Raw genomic sequence first — 15820 nt, 5'->3', positions numbered from 1 at the left:
ACATGTGAAAAATGACATGTGAACAACAACAACAAGAAGCAGATGTAACAGCTCGACACTGAGCTGCATTCAGGATCATCAGTGTCAATGTAACGTTCACTGTCACCACGGAAACATCAGCCACCAACAACACAACAACACAACACTAACACTAACAACACCACAACACCAACAGCACAACACCAACACCACAAATGATTTACCGTAGGTATTAGAGAAAGCTAACACAGTTATGTATGCGGATGATGCAACCATATATACATCAGCATCTACTAATGTATTAGAAACTATTATGAATAAGGAACTAGAAAGTGTGGCTGAATGGGTTAAAGAAAACAAGTTGGTCCTGAACATTTCTAAAGCTAAGTGCTGTGATTGTAGGCTCAAATCATAATATTGATAGAAATCCTGTATTAAATAAACCAACACCACAACACCAACACCACAACACTAACACCATGACAACACAACCAACCCACTGGAGAAGAAACACACTCATCACAGAGAGTCTTCAGTAGAAGTCACTTTGATTTAGCTCATTGATAATTATACCAATAACAGATAGTGATCATGTCCATTGATAACTGGTTAGTTTTCTATCACACTGAGTTTATAATATTATACAGTATAAATACAGAAACATGAAACTCATTGATAATAATAATAATCAGTGATGTTGTGTTCAAGTGCAGCGTGTTGAGCTGAGTTCTGTTCTTACCTTCAGATGAAGCTTCTTCCTCTGCTGCTGCTTCATGTCACACTGCTGCTTATTATCCACACAGGCTGCACACACACACACACACACACACACACACACACACACACACACACACACACACACACTTAGACACACACACTTAGACACACACACACACACACACTCCTCTGCAGGTTATTTTAGAGAGTGTGTGTTTGTGTTTGAAGCTGCAGACAAATGACAGGAGACCCTCCCCCTCCTGTCACACACACACACACACACACGGGGGGTATGTGGGGGTCAGACCGTGTGTGTGTGTGTGTGTGGGGTTGTTGTGTGTCTCTTGGTGTTTGTCACAACAACTCTGGTGTTAAATGGACTGAGATCAGAACGTTCAGGTGTTAATGAGACTCATAAACACCGAGACACCGAGGGACAGAGGACAGATCAGGAGAGACCGATGCTGTGTCTCAAATCACACACTTCTGCATTTACACTTCATATTTTGAGTACAGAAGTGCGTTCACACTGAGCAGTGTGTGAAAACGTAGTGCGCTATGTGCACTCAAACGGCCAGAACATTGAGTGTGGACCATAGACTGTAGTCAGAACGGCCGTAGCACCGTGACGTCACCCATTGGTTTGGGGGAGTCTGTTTTGTGCCGCTACTACGGGGGTTTGAACCGCGCCATGTTGGATTCTACTTTCCATATTTGGAGCGGTGCGGCCGTTGGCCGGCCGAGAGCCCGCCCACTGGCCTCGAAGCAGTGGTCTCCGGACCTGTCACTCAACGTTTCCGCGCCCTAATTGGCCAGAACTTTAAACCTAATAACAGTCAAACGGTAGAGTTAAACCCCCTCAGAGTGTGTGCGGGGGTAGAAACTATCGGTTGAGACCAAAAAAATGAAATGTACCAGGCTGTAAATATGTTTTTTAAGCTGTAAAGTCGGCTATTTTAACATGGGGCTCAATTGGAGTTGCTCCCTTCTGACACCAGCCCCCAGAGGAAGAAGAGGGGATTGCAGCTTGTTGAACGAGGAAGTGACTTCACTTCTCAGACCCACAACTGCCCCCTTGGTGAGGAACGATGGACACTTTCCTCCCTCAGCGGCTGTCGTCTTAGTGACGTAGCTGAAACACATCACTACTTTTCAAACGGCAGCGGCAGAGTGATAGATATAACATTGCTCTGGGCAGCAGTTGATTTGAGCAGCGACGGAGCTGATACACCGCCGTAAATGTCTAAAAAAAAAACCCACTCATAACAACACAACAACAACACTAACACAATAAAACACAACTTAATAGCTTGTTTTGTTCGGCAAAAAACGCTGTCAAGTGTCGGCGATAGATACGGCTCCACCGGCCGGTGTTATGCCGAGAAGTGCCTGCTTTCCGAGATCTGCACGCCGCACAACAAATGTGGAACTGGATCATTCATTACGGGGACGGGGATGCAGTGTTCGGCACAGCAGTTTTCTTGGCAGGTCCAAAACCTGCCAAGATTTGCATCCCCTGGCTGTTTTAGCCAATTACACTGCTACGCAATTCATGTTCATATGCATAAACACCCCTAAATACAATGTGCATAACCCCACTTGACCACCAGGTATCTGCAGTGAAACACATGGGGGATGCAGTATTCGGCACAGCTGATCTCAGCAAGCAGGCACTTTTCAACACGTGCCGAGAAGTCTCTGCTCTGCTGGGGTTACGCACACTGTACGGTTTAGGTGTTTATACATATGAACATGCATTTCATACATGTAGCAAGTAGTGTAATTGGCTAAAACAGCCAGGGGATGCAAATCTGGGCAGGTCCAAAAACTGCTGTGCCGAACACTGCATCCCCGTCCCCGTAATGAATGATCCAGTTCCACATTTGTTGTGCGGCGTGCAGATCTCGGCAAGCAGGCACTTCTCGGCATAACACCGGTTGCAATCAGAATTTAAAAAATGGAAGAATCTCAATCACAGTTCTGTTACTTTATCGTGGACCAAGAATATGTAATTTATTACCTGCACATCTTTTTGATTTATCTTTACAACAATTTAGCAGAGCACTAAAGTCTCTCCTGCTAACCAGCCAATACTTTCCACATGGTCTGCCTATCTAAACTGGGATTGTTTTATATTTCTTATCATATGTTTATCAAGCTTTTGTATTTTTGTATTTTGTATTGTATTGTACAATGTTAAATCATGTTAAACCATGTTTGTATTTATTATGTATGAACGGTTTTTGTACCTCACAGATGTGTCTATGCTCATTAGCTTAGAACTGTAGCTGGACAACGCCGCCCTACAAGCCCCTGGAGGATTTTTTGGCATTTCCCCTTCACATTGTTTTGGATTTTATATGTTATATCTTTTTTAACTTTGATATGTGAAAATAAATAAACAAACAAACAAACAAAAGAAGAAGCTGTGGAGTCATTTCCGGTCAGTGCACAGCAGCAGTGTTTGATTTGAGACGATAGCTAGTCTGGTGACATTAGTGCACTGCACCACAGTGTAGAGACAGAGAGGTGGTTCAGTCTCTAACTCCTGACACGTCCAGCAGGACCAGGTGCAGGACCAGGTGAGTCTCAGGTGTAGAGGAGTCTCTCCTGGTCCAGATCTCTGTCTCTATCTGATCCTCTCTGCTGTTGTGTCTAAACTCCCAGAATGCCGAGGGAGAGTCTCTGTCTCTTCATGTTGCTGCACGTCTGAGATCTGACCTCTGATCAGTAGACGCCTCCTTCCTGCAGGTGGAGACACGTCCTACTCTCTTTACTCCTCCTCTTCCTCCTGTTGCTGCTCTTCCTCTTCCTCTTCCTCCTGCTGCTCCTCTTCCTCCTCTTCTTCCTCTTCTTCGTCTTCCTCCTCCTCTACCTCCTCACTTTCCTCCCTACTCCTTTTTCTCTTTCTTCTTCCTCCTCTTCTTCCTCCCTCTTCCTCTTCTTTGTCTTCCTCCTCTTTCTTTTTCTCTTTCTTCTTCCTCCTCTTCTTTCTCCCCCTCTTCTTAGTCTTCCTCCTCCTCCTCCTCCTCCTCTTCTTCCTCCTCCTCTTCTTCCTCCTGTCGCTGCTCTTCCTCACTCTCCTCCTCCTCTTCCTCCTCTTCTTCATCTTCCTCCTCCTCTACCTCCTCACTTTCCTCCCTCCTCCTTTTTCTCTTTCTTCTTCCTCCTCTTCTTCCTCCCTCTTCCTCTTCTTTGTCTTCCTCCTCTTTCTTTTTCTCTTTCTTCTTCTTCCTCTTCTTTCTCCCCCTCTTCTTAGTCTTCCTCCTTCTCCTCCTCCTCCCCCTCCTCACTTTCCTCCCTCTTCCTTTTTCTCCCCATCTCTTCCTCCTCCTCCTCTTCCTCCTCCTCCTCCTGCTGCTCCTCTTCCTCCTCTTCTTCCTCCTGTTGCTCCTCTCTTTACTCCTCCTCTTCTTCCTCTTCTTCATCTTCCTCCTCCTCTACCTCCTCACTTTCCTCCCTCCTCCTTTTTCTCTTTCTTCTTCCTCCTCTTCTTCCTCCCTCTTCCTCTTCTTTGTCTTCCTCCTCTTTCTTTTTCTCTTTCTTCTTCCTCCTCTTCTTTCTCCCCCTCTTCTTAGTCTTCCTCCTCCTCCTCCTCCTCCTCCATTGTTGTATTGATACCAATGTGTTTATTGATGATGTATTGATCAGAAGGGGGCGGAGCCTGAGGCCTGGAACTGGTGATGCAGTTTTGAGATTGTGTCTGTGTGTGTGTGTGTGTGTGTGTGTGTGTGTGTGTGTGTGTGTGTGTGTGTGTGTGTGTGTGTGTGTGTGTGTCTGTCAGTGTGTGTGTGAGTGAGTGTGTGTGTGTGTGTGTGTGTGTGTGTGTGTGTGAGTGAGTGTGTGTGTGTGTGTGTGTGTGTGTGTGTGTGTGTGTGTGTGTGTGTGTGTGTGTGTGTGTGTGTGTGTGTGTGTGTGTGTGTGTGTGTGTGTGTGTGTGTGTGTAACCTGCAGCAGCTGTAGATTCCTCTCTTCAACCACCTGCTTCACTACATTGTTTATCCAGAGAGAAGAATGGAGGGGGGAGGGGGGGCAGCCTTGACCCCTCGGACCCCTCCCTCACCACAGCAGCTGAGGACACACACACACACACACACACAAACACACACACAAACACACACAAACACACACGCACACACACACACACACACACAACTCCCTTCATGCTTTTCTCTCCTCCTCCTCCTCTTCTTCCTTCTTCCTTTCTGGATGATGTCATCTCTGAGCGCCGCGCGGCTCATTATGATAATAATCATTCTGCTTCGGCATTCAGGTCCATTTTTATCTCAACTAGCCGGAGCTTTAGCTTTCCAAGAATATTTGTCTTATTTCTAGTCAAAACTAATCTCTTTCTACTTAAAATAAGACTCATCACCTAAAAATTTACTTGTTTTTAGATCATTTTCACTTGTTTCAAACTAATTTTCACTTGAAATAAGTAGAAAAATCTGCCAGTGAAAGTAAGTTTTTTGTGTTTGTAATAAGAAAGAAAAACTTGCTCCACTATCAGATTTTTCTACTTATTTCAAGTGAAAATCTGCTTGAAAGAAGTAAAAAGTGTCTAAAAACAAGCTGCTTTTTAATGTGATGAGTCTGATTTTAAGTAGAATGAGATTAGTTTTGACTAGAAATAAGACAAATATTCTTGGTAAGAGTTTGCGTTTTTGCAGTGTGGAAGCTGAACTTCATCCAGCTGCTCATTTTGTTCTGACAAGTCGGAAACACGCAGAAACGAACTTTAAGGTCAAGAAAATGAATTTCAGAATGGGAATAGTCAAGGCTAAGTTTCAAATTCTCATTAGTAGCTACTATTCAAATAGGAGTGAAATTGTAGAAGTTCTGTCTCAGATCCAGACCAGAGTAGAAGAATATCGTCTATGTATCGGCTCCACCAAATGATTTTATCTCTGTAAACATTAAGGCTAGAGTACACAAACTTTTCTTCCCAAAATCCCATGAATAGGTCAGCGTAGTTAGGTGCAAAACATGCTCCCATCGCTGTCCCCTTTGATTCTGAAACAAAAACACATTATTATTTAGATCCATTCTGTAAGTAGCCAGATGAAGTCAGCAGGGGGCAGCAGCTCAGGTTGTTGATAGAGCTTCTAAGCCCTCATAATGCTTCCACATCCATGGTAACCAAGAGTAATGATCCAATGATCTCATTTAGAACATGTGTGCTGTCTTGAATAAAAGACGGCACTTCATTTACAAATGGCTTAACTTAAAAATATCCATGGAAATTGTTGCATCAATTTTTTTTGCGTTGAGCAGCACATCATTTGTTAGACAAAGCATTAGCGTAAAAACACTCAAAACACTTCTAACTGGATAAAAGGTTTTAACACCTCTGTGCAGGGACACATCCCAACATCTGTACCTACACAAACACACACACACACACACACACACACACACACACACACACACACACACACACACACACACACACACACACACACACACACACACACACACACACACACACACACACACACACACACACACACACACACACACACACACACACACACACTCACACACACACACACACACACAGAGATGCACAGAGAAAGTGTGTGTGTGCTGAAGAAAAGAGGGAAAGAAGAGAAGAATGACTGAGAATGGAGACAAGAAAAAGACACATTTGGATTTTATGTTTTCAGTTAACATGAGCACAGAAATAACAGCAACTATAATCAACTGTATGTTTTTGTTTGTCTTTTATTTTCCAGTGACTTGTCATTTGCTGCAGTTTGAGCTCAGCGCCACCTGGTGGAGAACAGCAGGAACTGCAGGCAGAGCTGCACACACACACACACACACCAGATACACCACTGTAATGTTTTAAGAGACTGTGACTGTAGAGTAGAGCAGGAGTTAGCAGGGTAACCAGGCCGTCTGGGAGAGCATCATCACATCAGTCTGACTGTTTCAGCTAAATCTAAACTACTGCACCTGCTTCAAACTGCTATAAAAAGTGATAATTACAACCTGCAGTCTCTGTTTGAAAGGTGTCATGCAGGTTCCCACGCGTCCTGGAAAACCTGAAAGACCTGGAAAATAGTTGACCAATTATCCAGTCGTGGAGAACACATGGGAACTGCTACCAGAGCTCCGTCTGTTTGACTCCTTCACACTAAGAGCTCAGGAGTTCTTTTCCAAAGATGAGCCCAGTGAGAAAAGAGAAGCTGTTTTAGATGTGGTTCGTTGTTCTATGATAAATGTGTCTTAATTTCTGAGCGCGACACGTAAGATATGATTTCATAAATAAGTTAGAGCCACAGGTTGGGCATCTTTAGATCAAACTTCTGGGCCTGAGAGAAATGAAATAAATATAGAAACAAACCGTCAGTACAGTAGGTGTTCTGGACAGGAGCTTATAATACCTTCACTGTTATCATCTATTGTCTTCTTTGTAATTCTTATTGTGCGCTCTCTATGGTGTTTTTGTGATTGAAGGGTCTGTCTGTCTCTATCTATCTATCTATCTATCTATCTATCTATCTATCTATCTATCTATCTATCTATCTATCTATCTATCTATCTATCTATCTATCTATCTATCTATCTATCTATCTATCTATCTATCTATCTGTCTATCTATCTGTCTATCTATCTATCTATTTAAATAGTGTTTAGGCCGTTCCTTTTTGCCCTCAATGTTTTAGACATTGTAGGAAACATTTTATTATATATTTCCGTCTTATTCTGAGGTACTGTTGCTCCTCTTTGTATTTATTTCCTTTTGGAGAAACCGGGCAAAAGAATTTCCTTCAGGATTTTTTTATTTTAATTTCTTTAAGGCCCAATCTGTCAGAATAAGTAACATTTTGTCCCAGCTGACAGGCATCAGTCAGTCAGTCAGTCAGATCTATGATCATCACAGACTCCACTATGAAACCATCATTAACATTGATTACAATAATACAGACACAACTCCACTTCCAGTGAAGTGAGTGGTGCAGAAAATCAGAGGTGGCAACAGAAATGAGGATGAAATCAGTTGAGAGCAACGTGATGACTGACATGTTGCAGATGAATAGCACAGAGGAAAACTCCTGTACACTGTCTAACTTGCCCCTGCAGGGCAGTAGATGCCTCCTCCATGGCAAGCAACTCCAGATATTCTTCACACCACTGATCCATGTTGAGGCTGTTTGGTTTCCTTATGTTCCAGTTGGTAAGTATCATCCTCTTCACGGTGAGGCAGCCAGACCAAACAGGCGCTGTAGCTACCACACAAGAGTCCACAGGGTTTCATCTTCCTCCCAGTAGGCTACTATGCATAATATAGGGCACATTGGGATATCAATACACAAAAAAGATTTCATGAAATGTATGACTTCATCCCATAGAGGCTCTTTACATCTGGACAGTGCCACATCAGGTGTAATGCCAACATAAATCAGACAGGTCACAGTTCATCTTCTTAATGACTTTTGGGGTTACATATGCTCTAAACATCTTTAACTGTATTACTTTGTTTCTCACACTATTTGATAGATAGAGCGTTGTAAAATGTCTAGCCAACGGTCTGTGGTGAGCTGCAGTCCTCATTCCTTCTCCCACTGTACCTTAGTCCAGGGGTTCTCAACTAGTCTCACTCTGGGCTCCACATTGTCCCATGGTCATTACAGTTTTTCTCTGTTGGTTTGGCTCATTTCTTGAAACAGAAATTACATTCTTAAAACTATAAGAGCATTTGGCCAAACAGTCTTACAGTTCTGCACAACATTACAGCTCACTAGCAAAAGCGCATATCTCTCCCAAAACTGTTCACACATGCTTCAAAACTAGATTCATTTACCATGTAAAGTGTCAGTACCATCAAAATGGCAAAGATCTTTCTCAATTGCTTTTGGCTCATTTGCATTCACTTAGTGCTTTTACCAAAAATAAACTGGATGGTTCAGCATAACACCATGGATGAGCTGCAGAACCTCATATCTCTCCCAAAACAGTTTACTTATGTGTCAAAACCAAACTTCTTTCTCATGTAAGTAGTCAGTGCCCCCAAAATGCATCATCCCTGTGGCATTCTGTGAGCACTGCAAGTCAAAATGCTTAAATGTTTTGTCACTATGGCAGAAACGTATAAAACCTAAGAAAAGGACTTTACAGTAAGAGCAGCCTCCAAAGTTTGACATCACACACACTGCACTCATATTGCCAAGGAAATTGTAACCATTTTTATTCACATATAGCCTACATAAAGTAACTCAAGATTATGTACTGTAAAAACAAACAACTCTCTGTGTCTTCTTGCTCCTCGGCCTCTTCCGCCTATTCCACCACGCATCCGCACTCCTCCTCCTCTTCTTCTTCTTCCTCCTCTTCCTCTTCCTTGTACCTCCATGTTTATACTGCAAAAGGTACAGGCCCTAGCCAAGCTCTATATATACGCGTTTGGCAGCATTCACAATCATAGACAGCACCAGTCAGGTAGCTAAACAGCTGATTGATTGGTCATCTGAGATGTAGGAACTCCTCCTTCGTTAGTCAAGTTCTAATTTCACCTGACTGTCGATTACTGTCATGAATTTATGAAATGCTGCAAGAAATTCATATGGTTTTCATGGTATTAGCCTACAGTATGTTGACTAATTTTGACAGTTGAACAGACTATTGTGCATATGATGATTTACACAGTGAAATCATGCTGACATGTTTTGGAGAGAGCGACCATTAGACTGAGAATCAACTAATCAGCTTAGATCAGCAAGATCTATTCATTTGGAAAATGTGCTAAATGTATGCTCATTGTGCTAACTCTAGGGTACTTGTACATAACCATTTGCAAAGATGCACTAAGACACTTGAGACATGTACTAAGACATCTGCAATTTGATGAAATCAATGAGAAATGCCATTCTGTTGTGAACATTTGCAAGGTGGTTTGGAGATTTGTCCATGTTATTTTGAGAATGTAATTTCTGTTTCAAGAATTGAGCCAAACCAATAGAGAAAAACTGTAAGTCTCGACCCACTTTTATAGAATTCAAACCAAGAATTTTTTTTAAGCCTTTAAAAACTCATTTATCTCTTTATTGAGCAAAGTGCATTTCAGAGCACATGAATGAAACTGAGGAGTTACCATGACAACTGCATGTACGGAAGTGAATAAAAAAATATCAAACTGCACAAAATGGAGACCAACAAAACGATATATTTGACTTCTAATGCATCTCTGCATTCAGAGCATGTTCACTAAAGTGAATAAATATCAAATTGCACAAAATAAAGACCCACAAAACAAAACAAGATTAACTGCATCAGGCCACAATAATAAGAAAGTGAGGAGGAGCATTACAACTGCATGTGTTCACGTGTCTCGTGCCTTTCAATATAAGTTATTTTTCAAAATAAAAGACATGTCCAACATCAGATGTGCATTAAATATTATTTACTTTTTTGACCAGCTGTCCATGACCCATCCAGAACGGGTCTAGACCCACTTTTGGGTCCCGACCCACCAGTTGAGAACCACTGCCTTAGTTGATAGACTTTCTTCCTTACTGTGGGACACAAATCTCTACACCTTAGCAACCGTGCCTCTACCATTGACTGCCTCTAAAAATTCTTTGTCATCAGCATGGTTATGACTCAGAGGGTTCCCCTTATTTAAACAGTGTTTGAGTATCATTTTGAGCTGAATATATTGGAAAAACTCATTTAGATTGTATTGGCATTTCAAATCATTCAAATCAACAATTTTCCCATCAACTATCAACTGACTCAATGTATTGATGTTATTTAGTTGCCATACTCAGTGAATAAAGGATTTCTCCAGATAGGACAGGAAGGGAGTGAAAGCCCCGTAATACCCAGTCGTCTGTGGAGTTCACTGGCTATTTCACACGACTGTTGGATCAAGGAGTTATTACTATATTTACTGCCTCTTGGATGGCACCACAGCGAGGCTAGAGAGACACTTTTATTACTTTGAGCCATCATTTTTTGTTCTACACATCCAACTCCCCTCTAGACATATCTACTATTATATGATAGGTAACATGAGTATACATCAGGTACACCTAACCCCCCCATTTTTCTATGGTTCGTTTTTTCAAGCTTATTTGTTTTTTTTTTTATCTCTCCACAAAAACTTTATAAATAATGTTTTTATTTCTTTAAACCACTGCTGAGGAAACCTGAGAGGGATTGCAGACATGAGGAATGATCGTCTTGATAGCTGATGACTTCAGCTCTTCCCCACAACGACAGAGGCAGCGTTGACCATCTCTTCAAGTCTTCTTTTAGAGTTTTCAAAATCTTACATCCATTTCATTCATACAGATTTTCGAGTGAAGATTTGATTGTGATTCCAAGATATTTCATCCCTTGTTTCTTTGGAGTGGATACTAGATCAGCTTGTGTTGTGAAATGATTAAGAGGGATGGCCTCACTCTTTGTCCAATTAACCTTATAGGGGAGAGTGGGGTAAGATGAGCCAGTGGGTAAGTTGACCCACCCCTTGTTTCTAGGAAACTATAGGAAAAAGTTAGCATGTGACCAAATATTAGGGAGGCAGGCATCATTTCATGGAGTCTGTGAAGATTAGAACCACGTGACTAAAGTGGTTTAACATTTGTGACCAAAAAATAATTTTTCACTCTGGAGAGTGAATTTAGTCGATCATAAGTTTCATGAGAATTGTGTTTAGACCAAAAGAGATGATTGCAAATGTGTTTTATACATGGGTTGTGGTATCTATGAGCTACAACATGAGGTAGTAAACCTAGCATGAAACTGCACCATTTTAGCTGTGAGAGCAATAAACCCAAGCTAAGGTAGCTGTGGGGTAAGTTGATCCATTTGGCCAGGGGTAAGTTGATCCACCTATCCTATACACTTAATGAATGTATTTTGGCTGTGTATGTCCAAATGATTAAATCAAGATTCTGTATGTTTGTGATTACAGTAAATATGTTCCCATAAACAGGAAAAGTTGTTTATAGTGAGGCCAAACTTTACTTTCAAAGAAAAATCTCTGGGATTCTTCCCAAGATGCCACGTAATTACAAAACTCCCCAAATCTCAGTGAGTTGGTGGCTCAGCAGGAAGTCCCTGCAGTTTGTGTTCACCTGTAACCTGGACAGATGAAATATTAAGTAAAGGGGGAGGGAGGAGATGGAGGGAAGGAAAGAAGGGGGGGTTGATCAATTTACCCCACTCCTATGGTCAACTTACCCTAAGTTGACCACCTTAACGTAAGTTGAGTCACAAGACCACTTTTTTTGAACATGCTATATTTTAAAAACAGTTATATTTACACTCATTCTGTTAATTTGTAGGGATGCAAAACATCCTGAAATATATGCAGATGTGTTAGTTAGCAACAAAACTATAACTGTCTTGATGTAGTGATCAACTTACTCCACTCTCCCCTACCCAGAAAGTTGACCAAATTCATCAATGAGCTTTAGAAGGGGGGGGGGGTAGTGTAAACAATATATCATCAGCGTACAAATTAGCTTTAAATTCATAATCAGACATTGTAATACCAGTTATGTTCGGGTTGGCTCTAATTGCATACGCTAACGGTTCAAGTGCTAAAACAAAAAGAAGTGGAGAAGCTGGACAGCCTTGTCTAGTAGACCTAAAAAGTTGGAATAGTGGCGATACCATGCCATTTGTTTTTACACGGGCAGTCGGGTTATGATAAAGAGCCTTCATCCAATGTATAGGCTACAGGTTGGACCAAAACCAAATTTAGCCAATGTGAAAAATAAATATGGCCGTTCAATTCTGTCATATGGTTTTTCAGCATCCAGCGACAATGCTACCGCTGGATGTTGAAGGACATTGGCTTTCGATATAACGTGAAAAAGTCTCCTCATGTTGTTCGCAGCATGACGGCCTGCGATGAAACCCACCTGATCAATATGTACTAAGGAAGGCACAGCTTTTTAAAGGCGCAATGCAAGCATCTTTGCGAATATCTTATAATCATTGTTTAATAAGCTAAGTGGGCGGTAACTGCTCATTTGGAGAGAGAAGGTCCTTCCCTGGTTTAGGAAGCACAGATATCACTGCAGACTTTCAGGCATTGATTGATTGACGACAATATCGTCATACAAAGTAATTAGATAGGGAATAAGTAAATCTTGTATATCTAGTGTAACCGTCTTCCCTGGTGCTTTCCCTGAAGCTAATGCTTCACTTCCAGCTCGGACATTGGTCTTTCAGTTTATTCTTTGTCCTCACTATTTAACGAAGGCAGAGACAAAGTCATTGGCTTCTTCTACATTGAAGTTATCCTGTGATTCATATCATTTAGCGTAATATTCTTGGAAAGACACATTCATTTATTAAAGGTCCTCCCTCACCATGGATAGCAGGGATCACATGTTTGCTCTCCATTTGCTTCAGTCTGAGTGCTAACATCATACCAGCCTTCTCACCATTCTCAAAATGTCTCATGCAAAGGTTGTTTCTTCATGTATAAAAGCTTGTAGTTCTGATCTAATAAGACTATTTCTATTTTCTAGGTTTTTACTGTAAGTTCTTTCATCAGGATATTCTTTCTTTCACATCTTTGTCTGTGTTTAAAGGTGGAATAAGCAACGATCCACCCTCTACATGTAGCAGACCATCTGTACAGAAGATACCAAGCTCATATTTACAGCAAAAAAATCCAATATTTTATCCTGAATGAATGTAACAAACTTCTCATCCCTTAACGGGGCATTGTTAAACCTCCATGGTTTTATTTTATGTGTATTTAGAAAAGGAGAAAATAATACAGAGATCGGTACGTGATCCAAAATGACTTTATTGTGAATCTCTGCATTGATCAGGTTTTCTAACAGCTTACTTGACATCAGCAGATAGTCAGTTCTAGAGTATGAATCGTGGGCCTTGGAATAAAATGTATACTCAGGTGAATTAGGGCTAAAGCAACGCCATATATCAGTTACACCTGTAGATTTCAATATTTCATCAAATGCTGCAGATATGGCAGCGTCTGCTGGAAGGGGCGACTGGAGCGGACCAGAGTTAAAGTCCCCTCCAATTACAACAGGATCACCAGTGAATCCAGCCAGCAGGAAACCTGGTGCCCACTAGAATGTCACCTGGCCAGTATTAGGAGCATATACAGTTATGTTCATAATAATAGCAGTGTGTTTAAAAAGGTGAGTAAACCTCAAAATTCTTCAAATAAATTGTATTTTAAGGAACACAACTGCATTGGGGAAACTGCACATTCTATTTCAAACCAAGAAAATTGGAAAAAGTAATTTAATTTGATAATATTGTACAGAAAGTCAAGAAATATAATGTTCAAAAAAATAGCAGTGTTGACATCTTTCTTTACACGCTTGCTGGTGTGTTTGGGGTCATTTCCTCTTCAGCATACGGCAACATGACTCAAACTGATCCATGATCCCTGGTGCGATAAACAGGACCAACACCATAGTAGGAGAAACATCCCCGTATCATGATGCTTGCACCACCATGCTTGTGTGTGTGTGTGTGTGGGGGGGGGGGGGGGGGGGGGGGTGGGGGTCTTCACTGTGGCTTGAATTCAGTGTTTGCAGGACGTCTGACAAACTGTCTGTGGCCCTTAGACCCAACAAGAACAATCTTACTCTCATCAGTCCACTAAATATTACGCCATTTCTTTTTAGGCCAGTCAAGTGTTATTTGGCAGATTGTAACCGCTTCATTACATGTATTTTTTTTAACAACGGGACTTTGCGGGGGCTTCTTGGTGGTAGCTTGGCTTCACATAGACGTCGTCTGATTGTTACCGTACTCACAGGCAATCTGAGATCTCCTTTGATCCTCCTGGAGCTGATCATTGGCTGAGCCTTTGCCATTTTGGTTCTTCTCCGATCCATTCGAATAGTCGTTTTTCTTTTTCTTCCTCGCCTTTCTGGTTTTGGTTGCCATTTTAAAGCGTTTGATATCATTTTAGCTGAACAGCCTATCATTTTCTGCACTTCTTTATAGGTTTTCCCCTCTTTTATTCATTTCTTAATCAAAGAAGGCTCTTCTTCTGAACAGTGTCTTGAACAACCCATTTTACTCTGTTTTTCAAGGACAAATGCACAGCCAGCACATGCAGCATCAGTTGCCTTGATCCTTGAATAAGGGCCACATGTTTAACACCTGTTTAACACCGATTTTTTTTCACATAATCAATGACCTCAATAATTGAACTTGGCACTGCTATTTTTTTGAACACGCCCCTTTCAGTAAATGATTCAGTTTCACAGAATCAGCAGCATGCACGTCATGCCTGTTGGGTCTGTTGGTTTTCTATACCTTTACTAAACCTTCTAGAAAAAGTTGAAATTCTAACAAAATCAGTGATTTATCTTGCTAGTGATGTCAGACTGCTATTATTTTGAACACAACTGTATATTTGCAAAAGTATATTTTCTATTCTCAAGTAGCCCAGACACCACGACATATCTGCCTTCCTTGTCAGCAATGAAATTAGTTCATTTAAAAGAAACTTTTTTAGAGATTAAAATACATGCACCTCGTGAAGCACTTGATTAACCCACCTTAGTTTAAGCTTCTGTGATTCTACCTCACTCAGATGTGTTTCTTGTAGCATTGCAACATCACAGTCCAGAGATTTTAGATGGGATATGATTTTATATCGTTTCACTTTATTAAACACCCCATTCACATTCCATGATATCATTCTGATTGTATTCAGGCCCATTTATGTTACAATCATTTATATCTATGCCCACACTTTGACTATTTTTTTCCATTTCTGAATTTCCTTCAGGATGAAAACTCTTCTATGTGATCTAATCCAACGAGCTGAATGAGCGGCAGCAGACAACAGAACTTTCTTCATCTAGAAGCTTTATTGATAATTGTTTACATCTCACAATGCATTCCACAAACACGGCTTTTTATCGTCACAATTGAAATATGAAGTTGATCATTCACAAGTATAGTTGCATAACAAACAGAGTCACATGGAGGTGCAACGTCATCAGGTTTCAGCTCCACAGACAGAACGAAGTCGCTTTCTTTACTACATGACATGAAATAACTGGGATGTTGTTAATGTTGTCGTTCGTCTGCAAAGATTCTTCTAGATGTTTCTAGCTAAAGTTACTGAGAAGCAATGAACTTTAATGGTAATACAACC

At 41.2% G+C, this 15820-nt stretch overlaps 1 protein-coding gene across 1 annotated transcript in view; it reads right to left on the bottom strand.

Moving 5' to 3' along the window:
* mea1 (male-enhanced antigen 1) overlaps positions 1-15820 on the bottom strand; it is a 272028-nt gene that overhangs the window by 64311 nt on the left and 191897 nt on the right. The window lies entirely within an intron of this gene.

The sequence above is a fragment of the Trachurus trachurus genome, assembly GCF_905171665.1.
Source record: "Trachurus trachurus genome assembly, chromosome: 15".
Lineage (NCBI taxonomy): Eukaryota > Metazoa > Chordata > Actinopteri > Carangiformes > Carangidae > Trachurus > Trachurus trachurus.
The sequence above is the reverse complement of the archived record's forward strand: the minus strand, read 5'-3'. Positions and strand labels throughout refer to the sequence as shown.